Genomic DNA, 16812 nt, shown 5'->3' with positions numbered 1-16812 from the left:
TATGAATTAGATGCTTGAGCTGGAGGCATCGGCTGGAGCTCCCTTCTTTCTTATTTCTTCTGCTTTGTTCTTCTAAGCCCTGAGTCTTGGCTGCTCCCCTCTGAAAAACTCTGTGCTTGCTAGCAGAACTATAACAGCACATAGATAATGTACATTTGCCAGTGAGTTCCTTTTTGCTATTTATTTATTTTGATTGCAATTTGAGAAATATATAAAAAAAATATATGTTTCTTTTCCCAGCCTCTGAGCACATCTAACAACAGATTAAAAAAGCAGACCAACCCCCTAAGAGCTTTAGCAAACCACTAGCTTTTTCCCATGTGCCAGGATGCATGGTCAGATTTTTCAAAAGTAGCAACATAGACAAAAAGGGCTTTGTGTGGGTGGGCTAAAAGAAGTCTAATGTGTGAACAGGGGGCTGGAGCACTTAGGATGCTTTCTTCTCCTGTCTTCCTGCCTCTTGCCTATGATTCTACATAGCAGAGGTATGCACATACATATGCATATATGTACATGTGTACGTGTTTGCTCCAGATACATCTATAACATCCATGTATCGGGATTTGTGCTTTGACTGGCTGCACACCACATTAGCTGTTCCTGACATTTCCTGTTCCAGCTTTCCCCTCTTGAACCACCAGCACTGAGTTTCTTCCGCTTTATTGCTGTCAGCACATAATACAATGCTAAAGATAAGTTTCTAAGTAAGTTCCACGGGTAATTTGTAACGCTTTCTTCCTTTCTAATTACCCACAGTTAGTGGGAATAAATTTTTCCTCAGAAGACACAGCACTAAACCAACACTCCAGTACTCGCCTTGACTTTCTGCAGAGGATGACTTTGAAAAAGTGATCTTCCTAGCGGGAAGCAGAAAATTGTCCTCAGAAGTGCTTCTGAAAATCAAGCCTTTCTTTCTGGAGAAAAGCACGCAGTTTGCATTTGCTGACTCTCTTCATGTGTTGCCAACGAGTGGGGATGGCCCTAGCCTGACTTTTCCTTCCTCATTATACTCGGTGTGTGTTTGCTTCCCTCGTGGGCTGTGTTTTGAATGTGTTTGTTTAGTTTCTCACTGTTTGCCATACTAACTTCTTTATTCTTTTCCTTGGGAGCTTGCTGCATATTTTAGTTCTGTCCTGAATCTGCACACTGCTTTGCTTTGGTTGGCTGGGTCTAGTATGCTGAGTGTATGAGGATGTCATTTTAACCTCTTGAGGGTTACTGCGCTGTTGAAGAGAGAGGAATTCCAAAAACTAAAACTTTAAAATAAAGCCCTACTGACAGCAAAAGGAAAATAAAGAGCCAAAAAAAAAAAAAAAAAAGTATATGCAAAAGAAAAATTAATAAAACGGGCATGGGATAAAAAAAAACACAACTGCATAATTTCTTCACACAGACGTAATCCAGATGTTATTCAATAAATGAATCACATTTAAATATAAAAGAATCATATTTGTTGCATTGTATAATCACTTCTTTTTTTTGAGTAAGAACAAAATATGAATAATCCAGTTTTAGTAATTCCCCCCCATTCACAAGAATCCAATTTTTTCTTAGCATGGTTGAAGGCCATTGTGGAATATGATCCTGTTATCTCTGGTAAAAGTCTGTGAGGTCTATCAGCAGCTTTTGACACAAATGAACTTAGGATATTGCTGCTTCTCCACAGAAGCTCTCAGGGATCAGTGGGGTCATTCTGAAGATGGAAACTATCTGCACTCCCTGCAGAAACATCGGAGAGGGCCATAGTGGTTATCCGCCTCGCTCCACGTCCCCTCATGGAAAGCCAGTTGTCAATACTGGTGTTGGTGGGATGTCACTTGGTGAGATACCTCAGACCTCAGAGGTGAACAGCTACATGCACCTGGTGATTTGTACTGAACAGCATACTCACCAGGCTATAGCCAAGCCTGGGAAGAGCGAGTGTCAGAAGGAGAGAAAAAGCTAACTCAAAATAAGTTTGAAGAAAGGATGAGTAGTGCTGACAGATGGTACAGCCCGTTTAGGAAATCACGACTTTCCCCTCCTTCCATCAGTTGCTAAGGAGAGATTATGGATGAGAGACAACCACGGGTATCAGCATTCAGGGCGTGCTTCATGCTGACTGCTGCTCGGACACCCTTAAAGCCGTCTGACACAACTCTCATCTTACCAACCTCCTTCCTGGGACCGTGGCATCCATCCCCGCAGCTCTTTATTTCCAGGTGGAAGATAGGGATGCTCTACGTTTTAAACTGGCCAGAAAGCTGCTCAGAAGTGTTACCCGTTCCCCCATGCAGCTGTGCATCTCTGGAGCTGCAAAGGCAAATGGGACAGCGTCAGAATATTTCCCCGCAGCTTAGTGACTCCACATGCTGTAGCTGCTCTCAGCCAGAACAATGATCTTTCTCTGTGCAGCCTTTCACGGGACAGGCTGCAGCCCCATTAAGGACTGCATTTCCCTCCCTGCCACTCCAAGGGTACTTGCTGAGAGGAGATGATGTAATGGTCACGACTGAAATGAAACTCAGATGAGTGGAGGAGAATGCGTGTGAAGAACATGCATTTGCGACAGAAATTCATCTGGCAAAGAAATAAAAAGAAAAAAATAGCAGAAGATCACTGCTTGATTTAAAAAAAAAAAAAAAAAAGTTGCAAAATGCATATTGTTTACTCGAGCCTTCCTTCAACAGAAGCAGTGACATATTGCCTGCTAAACTATCACCCTCATCCCCCACTTTAACTATATTATATCCGCTAATTCCTCTAAGGAGAAGAGCTGTGGTAGGTGCATGCCAGCCATCCAGTCCTCAGAACTGTTGAAAGCCATATTTTCAGCAGGCTCCTCTCAAATCACATACAACATACTGCAAAGGGGTGACAGGGTGGCCCCAGCCTTTCTCCTCTCCTGTCTGGGATATAACTGGCCCTTGTTTTAGTGAAGCAATGCAGAAAACTCTGTCTTTTATTTGTTGGCCATGCACAACAATGACATTTATGATAGGAAGGCGTATGAATTAGCGATGAGCTTACTAATGAAATCTCTACATAAGAACTGAGACCTGCCAGGTGCGTAGGATGCAGCCCCTCACCATTGCAGAGAAGGTGGATGCAGTTACATGCTGCAAACCAGTATTTCATGAAAGGCCTTCAAGGAAGCTCAAAATGACCAGACTTCAAATTTTTTTTTGCAGCAAAAAGCACAAAAGAGAACCCGAGTCACCTTTAATGTTACTGGGAGAACCCCTTCGGCTGGGGTGGAGGTATGGTTTAGGTGACTGGCAGCAAAACATGCTGCAGATTAAATGCAGGAGGCTATAACACCCGAGATGGAAGGCACAGAAAAAACAGAAGGCTGGGAGAGCTGACAAGGAAGACAGGACCAGTGGTGGTAGCTAGGGAATATACATAGATGTTATGTCTGGAGAGGAAGATAATGCAAAGCAAAGCCTGTAAAAGTGACTGATACAGTTTTAAGGCCACTAGGGAGAGGGAGCAGAGCTGAATGAATGCAGCTGTCACAGTAGGCATGCTTTTGGGTTAGAGCACAGCAATGAGGCTGCGGACAAACATCACTCAGGTTTGTTTCCCAGGACTTCCTCAAGACACACTGCCTCCCCTACTCCCCATAACACAGACTTTCCTTCCTAACACTCCTTTCCATTTTTTTTTTTTTTTGTCTTGACTCTGACTTGACAGTAGTGATCTGACTTTCAGGCTGGCATTATTTGGCCTTGGTCTTTCTCTTGGGTTTTGCTGCATGGTCTGTAACTTTCGCAGCCAGGCTGCAAGCTCCATAGCGTGCTCGCTGCTCCACCTGAATTTTTATACCTAGCTCTCTGTACTGTGCTGTGCAGACCAACCATTATAGCATGAAGTATAAAGCCCAGAGTATTACAGCACCTACACAATATCGAAAGCACACCAAGGATGTTGCACATATAATAACCTACCCAGCTGTAAAAAAGAGTCGCATACATCTATTACAAAAGGGTGTAATATATAACTTGTATGTAAAGAACAACTCTTGCAACAGGGTTGAAATGCCAGCATAGCAGTCTTCTGGGAAAAAGTAATGATAAAAGAAAGTTTATTTTAATGTTCGGAGGATCTCCTGTGCAACAAGAACACTGTGTTGTGAGCATGCGGAGGAGAGCGGTGCCACCAAAAGAATACAACGACCCAGATGCACTCGAGCTCTGGTCAAATTCAGATGCAGTCAAGAATTTTAAACATCAAGCTACACTTTTTTTTTTTTTTTTTTTCCCTAAAACATTTGTTAGCACACAGAAAGCCTCTTCACTTGGTGAGAAGCTGTGACATATTTCTAAAGCAAGAAATATCACAGGCAGAGCTGTCACCAGTGAAAAACAATTTGGACCCAAGTAAAAGAAATGGTAAAAAAGATGTAATAGGAAGCCATTATAGGGCACTGGGGGAGGATGAGAAAGCAGGACAGGAAATGTTTATGCAGATAAAGGAAGCCTGCAAAACAACTACAACAGTGATCATAGGAATTTCAATCTGCCTGTCACTGAGTGGAATCGTAATTAGGAAATATCAAGTAAGTGTGAAAAGCTGAAGACTTAACATAGCCCTGAATCACCTTTAGGCTGAATGTACAGCTATAGCTAGAAAAGTAACTGCCCCATAAAGCTCACAGCCTGGAGGTCCCTTCTTTTACCTCTGACTCCAAAGCAGTGTGGGTCCGACAGCATCAGTTCACTGACCTTCTGGGTTACGCTACCGCCTCTGTTTTCTCAGGCCTTCTGCAGATGGCTGGGGGCCGGTATATTCACAGAGGATGTGGTTCGTTTAACTTGTGGGGATTGACTCTTGTCATGTTTGTGGGGTGAATGAACTATAAATTGTTGGGCAGATGACTCGGTGAGGAATGAGACAGTTGAATCTTCATCCTTCTGGATGCAGAAGTGGGTATGGCTTTTCTACCTCCTGAGTTATTCTTAAAGTTGGAATATATGATAGGTTATAACCATCACTCTGGAAACTACAGCATACACTAAAAAAAGTTTAGTTCTATTTGCAGTTAAGAAACATTAGTGACAAACAAAAAATATTTTGCACCATGTTGGCTTTTCTGAAGTGGAAACTCTCCACTGCAAAAGTGCATTAAAGGACACGAGGCTTTGGCAAAATTTTTATGTGATTCAGTCATAAGCACGTATAGCTAAGTGAAAATTACTAGATGTTACTCATGTGATGTTAAAGCACTAGGTCTGGCACTATTGGTTTTCTGCCCATCCCTAGCTTTTGCTTCCCTTCTGCTCAGGCTGTGTGTATCCTCTGCAGGGCTACAGGCCTGCCTATTTCCACCTGGTCCAGCCCTTTGCCACTCACAAGTCCTTAATGCTTGCCTCATCAAAAAAAAAAGTGTTCTACCATTGGGCTGGCATAAATCAGGCAGAAGTCTCCTCTGATGCTGGACTTGAACAGACTCAAGGAACACCATCCCATACTTAAAGGTCTCCTGCCAGGAAATAAGAAGAGTTGCAAGAGTAACCACCAAATATTTATGGGCAGTAGTTCAAAGCATGCTCTTCTGAGAAGCTGAAGCTGTAAAATTCACTGTGCTAGACTTCATTTTTACAAAGATGCATCTGAACAAGCATCTGGTATGTTCCGATTCACAGCACACGTCTGCTAGCGCATCATTCTGCACAGCAGTAATGGCTTTAAGATTCGTCCTGACTTTGGTCAATATTCCTACTATCATGCAGAATTTTCCTTGGCATCTGCTAAAATGGATAACACGTTTTTATAGTCTTTTATCTTTCCTGGTCTCCATTTGTCCTGGGGAAAGATGATCTGGTCTGATATTTCTCAAGACATAATTGTTGTGTCTGAAATCACGCTTGTTTGTGTAACAGGGATTGCACTCGAGAGCCTTGCAGGGAATTACAATGAGCACTGATTTTACAAACAGGCTGGAATTCAATAAGGTTTTGATGAAACAGTGGGAGAAGAGTGCAGATAGTAAATCCGCTTCCCTCTGGTTGTGTGTATACACAGGTTTCCAAAAGCTCTGCAGAAAGGTTTTCAGGAACAAACTTTCTCCTAGGAAACTCTCATTAGCAGTCAGCAGAAATGCCCGCTTTATTTTAATGAGGCCTTTCAGCAGTATCCCACAACAGTTTTCATAATCTCAAAGCTCATCTTTAAATAGCTGTGACAATCAAGTCAATTATTCTCCCATGGACCAGTTTTTAGTTATCTTTGGTTGGCTTCCACTAAAAACATATTTGTGTCCCTTTGCTGTCAGCTGAAACATATATATTTTTTTAAATTCAGTATTATTTATCTCACTAATTACCCTTTAACTTGTTTTTGCTTATTTTTACAAATTTCCTTTTTTCCTCCTACTAGATTATTATTTTTTTTTTTTTAGGCTTACTACTTTTTGTTCTACTGACCTTTTGATCCCTGAGCCTATGAGGCTCTGGCATATTTTTCCTATTTAAAATACAAAAGGAGGCATTTCACTTTCCTTTTTTTTTTTTTTTTTTTTCCCAAATATTTTCTGCCAGCAATTCTCTTTTGTACAATCGCTTAATTTGGTTTCCCCAACTCATAGAAATTTATGTAATGGGAGTAGAAGAGATTCTTTTGGCAGCCTGCCTGCTGAACTCTAGAAATGCCACTTCACATAGTCCATGCTTTGGATGGTTGAATGACTTCCAGGGGATATTGCTGGGAAGACAAACCTGATGACTGAAGCCTTTTAATCTGAGGAGAGGGGAAGCCATCACAAACTGCTTCATCCTAACCATCACGTCTGCTTTATTCAGAGTGCTTCATCTTGGCAAAGCAATTCATTCCCTTTGCCACTTAATTTGCTGATAACTGTGATAACTCAGCTAGAAGGTACTAACAGTGCCAGTGGATTTTGGGATTCTGACACGCAGACTACTAAACATAGTAAGCTATGCCATACAGACAACTAGACAGTTATTAGATAGTAATAACTTTAAACCTGTGCTTACCGGGAACTCCTTTAAGACGGGAATCTGGCAGCAAAAGGATGACCCTGCTGTCACTTCGTGATCATGTCCCAGACAAGATGATCCTAATTACGCATCTGAGAAGTCCTGAAAGCATTTAGTCTTTCCAAGGGGAAAATAAGCTGCAGGTTTACACTCAATCTTTGTATGGAAAATGTTAAAATTCACAGCAGATTTCCAGGCGTCTGCTTCCCAACTGTTTTTAAAATCTAGGTCATTATATATAGGTGGCATCAGATAAGTCTCCATGGAAGTTCCAGAATGTTTTAAACAGCAAAATGGGTCAGCATTCATTAAGGCCTGTAACTGTCTAACACATGTTTTTCATGTGTGTCCAGTCCAAGGAAGGTTAAATAACTCTCTTGACCTCCCATTTAATGTGAATTTTTAATTTCCCATGCTCTCACAGCTGTGTAAGGTGGCATTTTGTAGGTAAATTCCCTTGCTATTTCAATCTGTTTGCAGTCTGCTTACCATCCAGTGTGAAACCTACACTAAACTAAATCCACCTGTCTTGTTCCAGACCTTGGCCATTCACATGCAGTGCAGTCACTCCTTGATTGTCTGTGAGCTGAAACGTTAGATGTTCCTCACACAGTGTTGCTTCTTTGATTCTGTTACTATTATTCTCCTCTACGATGACCCAGCCTGGGGCTGAAAGAGCGCTTCCAAAACGCGCTCCGCTCCCTCTGAGCTCTTTTATGCAAAAAACTTCCTGCGCTCACATGCCTGCCTGCAAACAATTTTCAGATTAGCGAGCAGGACACATTAATCTAAGCCATGCAGGAGCAGGAGTGCAGGACAGTGCAATCCTGGAGAGGGTCCCGGCCAGGTGCTGAAGGGGACTGATGGAGAGGTGTGCTTGTTGAGCCTGCCAGAACCAACACCAGGGAATCAGAGAGCCCCCAGAGGCAAGTATGTAGGTGATTTCAGAGGTTGCTTCATGGGTAAGGCATTGCTGCATGGGGAGAGCAGTGGATGCTCTCAGTCTTGGACTTTCTACAAGTAAAAGTTATTTTACTGGTGGAGGAAAATGTTGGAGGTATGTTGGAAAATGCTGCTGTAACTGGCTGCAGACATCATCTTGGGAACCTTTATCCTGGTTCCTTTGGCCTGGATCGGGTCCACTGCTTCTGGGCATACTGCAGTTACAGGGAGGACTTGATTACCTGCCTCAGGGGCAGAGCCACAGGGGCCCCCAACAGCCCCAAGACAGCACTGCAAGCCAAAAGCCTGCCACATTTTCCCACCGCTGAGTGCCTGAGGATCCAGCTGAGAGCCAGGCCAGCGTGAGAAGGTCCCTGCTAGCTTCAGTAAAATGCGTGACATTTGGCAGCTCCATCACTCCACAGCCTATTGAAACCCATAACAAAGTTCCCAGTGCCTTCAGAGGACTGCAGATCCATCCTGCGGCTGCTTTCCTTGTGCCATGACAGCACTCCAACAGCTCAGGTCATGTCACCACCTTCTGAATGTAAATCCACCTGCAACTGAAAATCTGAAACTTTTTTTTTTTTTTTTTGTCTTTTCCTGAGCTTTTTACATCTGAGGCTTTTTTTGCAAGTACTTGCCCACAATTGCCAAAGAATAAATGTGACTCTTTTTTCAGTTCTTTCCACTGTGGCCAATACAATCTCCTTGTGTCCGCCACAAATTCCTCTACCACTGAGCTCTTCTGGCATCATGCTGCCTTGTGTTTTTAGGGCAGAGGGGAGAGTTTTTTTGTGTGGCCATTTAATGCATGAGAAAACTCATGAATAGACTTTCTTGGTTACTGAAATGCTGTTTTTTTTATCCACAGAATAGAGAGAGCTTAACACTGCAAGCTTCCTCCTGCTGCCCAGGCAGTTGCCTACAATTCCAATTTGGCTTGGCTGCTTTTTTGGGAAGGAAAGAATAGTTACAACTCGTTGCTGGGGCTAATCAATGAAACAATTGTATTTTGGTGGTGTGAGCACCGGTGTGTGTTAAACTGTCAGGAAGCCACACACACGTATTATCGCTAGGCCAGCAGGTGAGAAGCGGAAGGAATGAGGACAGTGACTGTGAATATGGACCAGATCTAAGCTCACAGCATTGCTGAAAAAACTCACAGCTCATTTTGAAGCAGTGGAAATACCCAACTCTTCCACAATGGCATATCTGTGATTTTGCAACCTGTTGCTGTGAAATTAAGTTAGATGTCAAGAGCAGGTGGTAATTCCTTCAGCTAAGGCATACGAAACAGCAACAGGTAGACAGCTCAACCAGAGCATTAAAAAGATTTTGTGCAACTAACAAATAACTAGATAAAAATAAATAGAGGAATGATATTGTGTGCAAGTTGAACCACTTTAAAACAACCAAGTGCAAAGGTCTGCAGGCACTGTCAGTGGCTCCTTAAATCTCCGGGAAGCAGCTCTCTCTTTCCTGGCCGTGGAAGTGGAATTTTCTTCCCCGAAGATGGCTAGAAGCAATACAGCCATCTACTGACTGACAAAGTTAACCACAGCATGTTTATGCGCTTGTCATTTAACTCCGTCTCTTATTTCCATCCTAAAATTGTGGCCTGTGGAAAACTGGTTTTCGGCAGAAGCTAATTACTGCAGCACACAGTTATTAGCTGATTAGTAACTTGCTGGCTCTCCTTATTACTCACTGCTTTGACATCTGGTTAGGTAGCTGTGTGCATAAACACCTCTCTACAAGCTAAGATGGCTTCACATCATGCAGTTGACATGACACTCCCACTGCCTCTGCTGCTGTGTAGGGACAAGAGGGAATCCTAATCACAACACACATTTCCGTGGAAGAATGAGACAATACTCCCTGGTGTCTGTGGCTTTCCTGTTCCACTTTTGACACCGCAGCATGGTGTTTGATGAACCGTGATCCCATTGTAGGTGTCAGGGTGTCACTCCGGACACTGGTGACTGAGAAAGGCCAACACAATGCTGATGGAGCAAGCTGGCAAAATAAGCGTTTGACTCAGGTATTATGCAGGATATTTAAACTGCATTTATCTGAGAGCTGGTCATAGGTTGGGTGATTGATTCAGGTGCTTGAAAATGGAGGCTGACGTATGAAACCCTGTATGTCACTTGATGTGTAGCCTTGCAGATCCTAAGACCCTGCAATCTTGCAGAAAGTGCATGTCCTGCCACAGACTATTAAAACAAACAACTGATGAAGAACATTTTGAGTTCATACGACTATAACGAAAGACATGAAAATGGAAATTGAATGTAAGTGGATGAAATAACACTCTCAAAGACAGTTTATATTGCACATAGATCCTGGATGGATGTCAGGACATTCCCCTTTGCCAAAAGATTTTTCTAGTCCTTAAGGACTAGAACTAAAGTTTTGGTTTATAATCTTGTAAGGCTCAGCAGGAACAGTGTCTGTGTCAGCAATCTGACAGAAAATACCTGGCACACTTGGGGCACAAGTAGCTGGTTGAGCAGTCCAAAAGGCATTCAAAAAAAAAAAGGGTGAGACAGCACACTGTGTAAATATAAAAACAGTCTTACATTGCTATGAAATGACTGCAGGGATCAAGGCTGACCAGAGTCATCAGCTCTGCACAATGAGCCTCACAACAGCTTACAGAATGTGTTTTTTACAAAAGGTGAATGAAGTCCTATAATCCTCCCTACGTTTAGGAGGAGCCGAGCAACCTCCAGCATGTCTGAGAAAGCTCAAAGCGCTCTGCAGGCAGAAGTGGCAGGAGTTCACTGACCTACATAGGCACATATGGCTCCTACCCTTGCTGGAACTGGAGCATCCAGATTTATACAACTAACGCTTCTCTTTGATGTGTCACTCTGAGGAAATTTTAACTATGTTTAATCCCTATCACTTACACAACATATAAGCTGAAATCCCCTTTCACAATCTGTAGAACAACCAAAAGCCAAGGCATCAGGAATTACAGCTAAAAGATCACTTCTAGATTATTTTATTCTGTCTTGCTATTGCATATGATGTGTTACTATAGAAATTCAGAACAAAGTGTGAAGCTCCATACATATAAGCAACAAGCATTTGAGACTTTAACAGACTTGAGACTCTCCTTATGATACTCGTGAACTTGTAAAACTTTAAATAAGGGCATGATACTTAATGGATGGAGATAAACATCGTGCTATTCTAAAATCTTCTATAACTACACGAATAGCATTTCAGGCTGAGAAGGCTGTATTTTCCAGGGGACAGATGTCAGGGTGACACCTAAAAAGACAAACAAGCATAGAGAAGCATTTGGAAACAAAATATTTGGAAGCATTTGGAAGCAAAACCTAAAACAGCTTGTTTCCACTCAGAAATAAATGAGAGTGTCATCACAACAGACGAGACAATGGCTCAGACAGAACAAATTATAAATATTCAAAATATATGGATTTCCGGAACAATTGGATCTTGACTCTGTAGATACTTAAACACAAGTGGATGCACTGAGTTTCCTGCAATTGTTCATGCATTAAGTTAATTGTTTGAGTCTGTAAGTCCCTAGTCATGTGCAGTGAGATTTGCAAACTTGTAGGACTGGAACTTCAAAAATCATGAATTCTTCTGAAGAGCCATGGTTCCTTTTCTATGGTCTGGATGGCACTTAGCATGCATTTGGTCATTTCTGCTATAAATAATGAGCCATATATGTAAAGCTATAATGCATAAGCTAAGACATTTCATAATCATGAGAAATGGCAGTTCTCAAAAGATTTTCCTCTTCACCCTCACTAAGGCACATTCTGCAATTTGTATTCTCTCTCAACAAGTAGTGTTGAGATAACAACACCATTATTTATGGGGTTATTTTCAACCCCATTATTTATGGGGTTATTTTCAACCTGTGGAACATTGACACATGGTGTACAGTAGCATGGGAGACAGAAATGTGAAGGGCGGAGCTAGGAGGGATACTGCCATGAAGCAATGACTACACCAGAGCTGTGAGCAGTTGCCTTGCTAATTCCAAGCATTTTCACTGCTCTGCTTCCCCTACCCCATCCCCACCTGGACACTTCTGTAATCCCACACCTAACTCCATCTCCTGTCCTTCATACGCTGCTGGAAGAAGGCTCTCATGCTGGGCCACACTGAGCATGGATCATGGCAAAGAAAGCTTGGTAGTAGCAATGCTGCTCTGCTCTGCCCTGGCCCTTTCCTTCACGCCATGTCCCAGGAGATGGGAAAGCTCCTGGGGACAAATGGTGCTCGGGCAGTTAGTGGAAGAGCTGTTCTGTAATAAAAAAGCTGGGTATTTACTTACATATTTTAATTCTTTCCATGCATGTCATTTCCTGCTCTCACCCCCTAAATTTTGTGCAAACTGAAAAACGGGAATTTGGCCTCATGTCTGGGATTTCTGGATAGCTAGCAACCTGACTGGATCTGCAATGGTGCAGATCAAATGATGCCTGTCCTGATAAATGGCAAGCACACAGCTACTGATCAACTACACTTTAAGTGAATATAAATCTAAGGCATCCGGAGCATGTCATGCTTACTGCACAGGTGCTAGTTATCTGGCTTTGTGCCACCACATGCCTGTATCTGTGTTTTGGCCCTGTTTTGGAGCTGAAATTAGAGATGCTGGCACAAACTTTATGCAAGATAAGATAAAACCATTTCAAAATATGTGATAGAGGCCTTGTAATGTACATCAGCAACCTATCAGGTTGCAGAACTTTTCCTTGGAGCATGGAAAACTCTGGCCACCATTAAGTTGCTCACTTTCCTTCCTAAGTTTTTAAGCCTGAACACAGTCAAAAGGGAGATGTCTCTCCAATGACAGTAACTGGTATGTTGCCACTGGTCCAGGCGAGTCCATCACTGCTTCCTGGAGGTGGAAGGGATGATACCCTCGTAGGCAATGCTTCAGCTTGGTTTGTTGTATATCACGGAGAATAAAACTGGTATCTTTTCTGCTGTGCACTTCCTAGATGAGGGAGAAGTTGCTTCATTCCCCTGTAAGCTGTGCCCTTCCCTAACCAATTTCTTCCTTTTACTGCTCCCATGATAGGACTTGGCAGCATCTTGAGGTAACAAGTTTCATGGACTAACTAGAACCTATTGTAAAAAGAGCTAAGAAAAAGGGCCCCAATTTATGAGATATCCCTCGTGATTTTTTATTTCTGTAGTTATGGGACCCAGAACTCTGGGGCAGCACATGCTGTGCAAGGATGTTATGCACAAATGAACGCAGAGTCTGCAGGCTGTTCTGCACCTACCTCATTTCATACTTGTCTGTGGAGCACAACGGGCTAGTTACCTGGTCTACAGCTAGGCGCTGTGGAGCATGGTCTCTGCCCCAAAGGGCTTGTAACCTCAAAAGTAAGCCAAGCAAATAACAGAAAACAAGGAAATATTTAGAGAGTAGCATTTGGGAGTAGTATTTCAGGTCTCGGTGTCACTTTATCATAGATTACCCTATCAGTGGCTGTGTAGCATCTGACTGCAATTTCTTTAATGTGGGCAGCCTGCTGGGTCCCTTAACGTTACCTGGGCATCAGATGAATAAAGATGCTGTGGATGAAAGGAGCAGTTGGATCAGAGCACTGATCTCCTTAGCAGCCTCTGATGGGCAATAAGGTCAAAGGCTTTTTTAAAGTTAAAAATCAATTATGTTACTAGATTTTCTTTTATTCACTGCCCTGCAGAAGAGATCACCTTTTGTAGCAATGCTGACTTGCCTCCAAAGCAGGTTTAATTTGAGCCTGTGCAGTAGGAAGAAATAATAGCAAAAAAAAAAAAAATCCAAATAAAACTCCATACTAGATTTGTAAGTAAAAAGTTGTTCTACACAACAATACTCCACGTGTGAGATCAAATCAGAGATCTGATCTGAGACACTGATACACAATGGTCTAGCTCTTTCATTCTGCAATATTGAGGGTACAGAAGGGTCCATTCAAGCTCTGTCTCAGAAAGCTACTGCTCACTTCAATCTTCCTTATCCCTGCAGCTATTTAAGCAGCATATTTTCTCTTTGATTTTTCTTGAAACAATAAAATATCAAGACATTTTCTTACCTTGTGTCTTTTGAAGCACCTCACATGTAAGAGCGAGTGAAAATTTACAGATAGCTGCTGTTCCTCTTCGAATCTTGAAGCTATCAGCAGGACAAAAATATCCACAGATGAATCACATATTCGTTTAACCTTTTCAAGAAGTTATTCCTTATATGTTTGTCCCCAACTGGACCGCCTGTGTTAGTGACACTGCACCCAGTAAGACATGTTTTCAGAATTAGTCAGTGAAAACGTCTTCATGTCCCCGCTGGAAACCAGGCACCTGGTCCTGCAGCATTTTCTTCCCTAAGTTACCTGTTGAAACCGTACAGCCCAGCTGAACTCATTGGAAGTGAACATCCATGTTGCAGTCCATTACCAGCCACCTATTGCAGACTGGTGTCATTGTCTTTGCAGGTGATTTGCAAGTGAAAGTGAGAGTAGCTCCCTCAGCATGCTCCATTTGAATTCTCTGATGGCTAGAATGGAGAAAGCTCATTAGCTTTCTCATCAGCACAGAGCCTGTAAGGTCTCTCTCTCTCTCTCTCACTCACTACCCACTGAGTCCTTGAAGCCCTACTCCTTGAAGCCCTTGTCCTTCAAGTCCTAGTATTTTAATATCTACCACTGCTACCCCTTCTGAAATTTGACAGAAATTGGCCACTGTGCTCAAAGGTTGGTGGGAGGATTGACTGCTCCAAATAGAAAGCATTGCTGTGTAAGTCCTGACAAACAACTGAGAAGCCCATTATTATGTTTAAATACATATGTTTTTTTTGGCTTGTTTACTTACAGAAATATCAGGACTGACAAATTGTATACCACTTGGTGAAAGGCTCAAGCATGTAGTCAAACCTGTCTGTCAGTGTTGCTAATATGGCAACAAATGACTTCCAGAGACACTTTTGCTCATGGAAATCCATTATGGAAATTCCTACTGTACTGCTGGGAATTAGCAAAATTTCTAGTTCAGAGGGGCTGAACACTTACACTTCCAGCGTAAGAAAACCCATGTGAATATGACCTTTCCCTTAGTTTTCTTAAGGAATAAACCTCTCTGGCTTCATATATACACCTGAAAGGAGTAAACCAGCACAAACCCACTCTTTCCTCCTTGTACATCAGGTTTTCCAGATCATTAAGCAAAATGTAAATCCTGAGATTTAGAACAGAAAAACCTGGCAGGGTCTGAAATGCTGATTTCCTCAAAGCTGTTTGTTCTGCAGAAAGAATGTGGGAATCCTTGTCATCTTTTCATGGTAAGGCAGGTTTTTTAAAAAGTCTTATTGGAGGAAACTAATGTTTCTGAGCATACAGATTCTCAAGTTCCTTCTGGTTGTGATCCCACTTACAGGTCAGTAATTTCACATGACCCCAACTCTTAGTATAAATAGTATAAGAAGCTGAACTTGATAGTTACAATGCAGCTTGTAACTGCTATGGTTTTGCTTCATGTTACAGCTCCTAGGCTGAACCCTACTGGTTTGTTTAGGGTAGTGAAGGAAAAATGTGGTCCAAAGTTTTTAGACTGCACACTCATCACTCTAATAAAAAAAAAAAAGATATTTTACTGGCAGTAACCTGAGGTTTTGGTCTACTTCAACTTGATAAATGGATATCGACATAGATTAATGATAGTCTACAGGCTGCATGAGAAACCTAAACTCTCAAATCAGGTACCTGTTCAAAGCACTTAAGTCAGAAGATGTTCCCTCAGTCTCTCATAACATTTTAATGTATGAATTAATTTATTAAAAAAAAATGTCTTGGCATTCACCTTCTGGAAGATGATTTGCTGTAATTTTTTCTCTGAACTACAGAGATTGCAAAGATAACATAAATGCAAAAAGGTTTTTGTGGTTTTGTCATGGTGTGTCAAGTCAGACAAGTAGTAAGAATAATGACTTATCTTGTATGTTAAAATACAAAATGCTTTCTTGGTGTGATTCTTTATAATGCCACACAATGTATATTCAAAAAATGTTTTCTGGAATGTAAATTAATGTCAGACTCTTTTTACTAGCTTTGAAATTTTAGTCCTACAATGAGATCACCACAACTGTATTTCTGACCCCGAGAGCCTGTGCAAGGTACAGGGACATACTCCTGGAACTAGCATATCGTGCAGTTTCTAAAATGCACCATGTAAGAGAGCTTATTGTTCTTAGGTTGTGGCTCAGGAGATTTCTTGGTCATCCCAAGACTCGTGTATTTCATAGTAGGCAATGTGCTATGGAAACACTCTCTGTATGTAGAGAAGTGAATTGTCAAGCAATACAAATACAACCATCCTAAACGTAAAACTTATAACTTGCCTTGATTTTTGTGTATTAATCCTTGCAAGTGCTCGCCTAGACAATCCATTTTGGTGCAACACCATATGTACAAATATTTGACTAGTGCTTGGAAATTCTATTCTATTCCTGGAAATTCTTGGGAATTCAAGTTGCATGCCCTGGTAATGACAGTATGTTCAGAATTTCAAATGCAAATAATTGTTCTTCTATAACAAGGGAGGGTACTGGGAAACTGATAAGAGCATGTTAAATAATGTATCTGAAGGTGTTGTCAAGTACCAGTTGTCCACATTTATGATTTGATAAGCCATCTCAGGAATAACAGCTGCTATAGAAACACAGAGGTCCCATGCTCCATCTCGAACATGAGGTTTGCGAAGGAGGGCTTGTAGGGACATTTAATTACAAGTCAATAAACACAAAGATTAAGACTTATTTTCTCTTCTTTCACGAATTCTCTCATTAGCTGTTGTCTGCATCCTGTTTTTATTTAAAAGAAAGAATTAGGTCCTGCGTGGTAATGAT

This window comes from Aythya marila (genome assembly GCF_965140915.1).
Source record: "Aythya marila genome assembly, chromosome: 2".
Classification (NCBI taxonomy): domain Eukaryota; kingdom Metazoa; phylum Chordata; class Aves; order Anseriformes; family Anatidae; genus Aythya; species Aythya marila.
The sequence above is the reverse complement of the archived record's forward strand: the minus strand, read 5'-3'. Positions refer to the sequence as shown.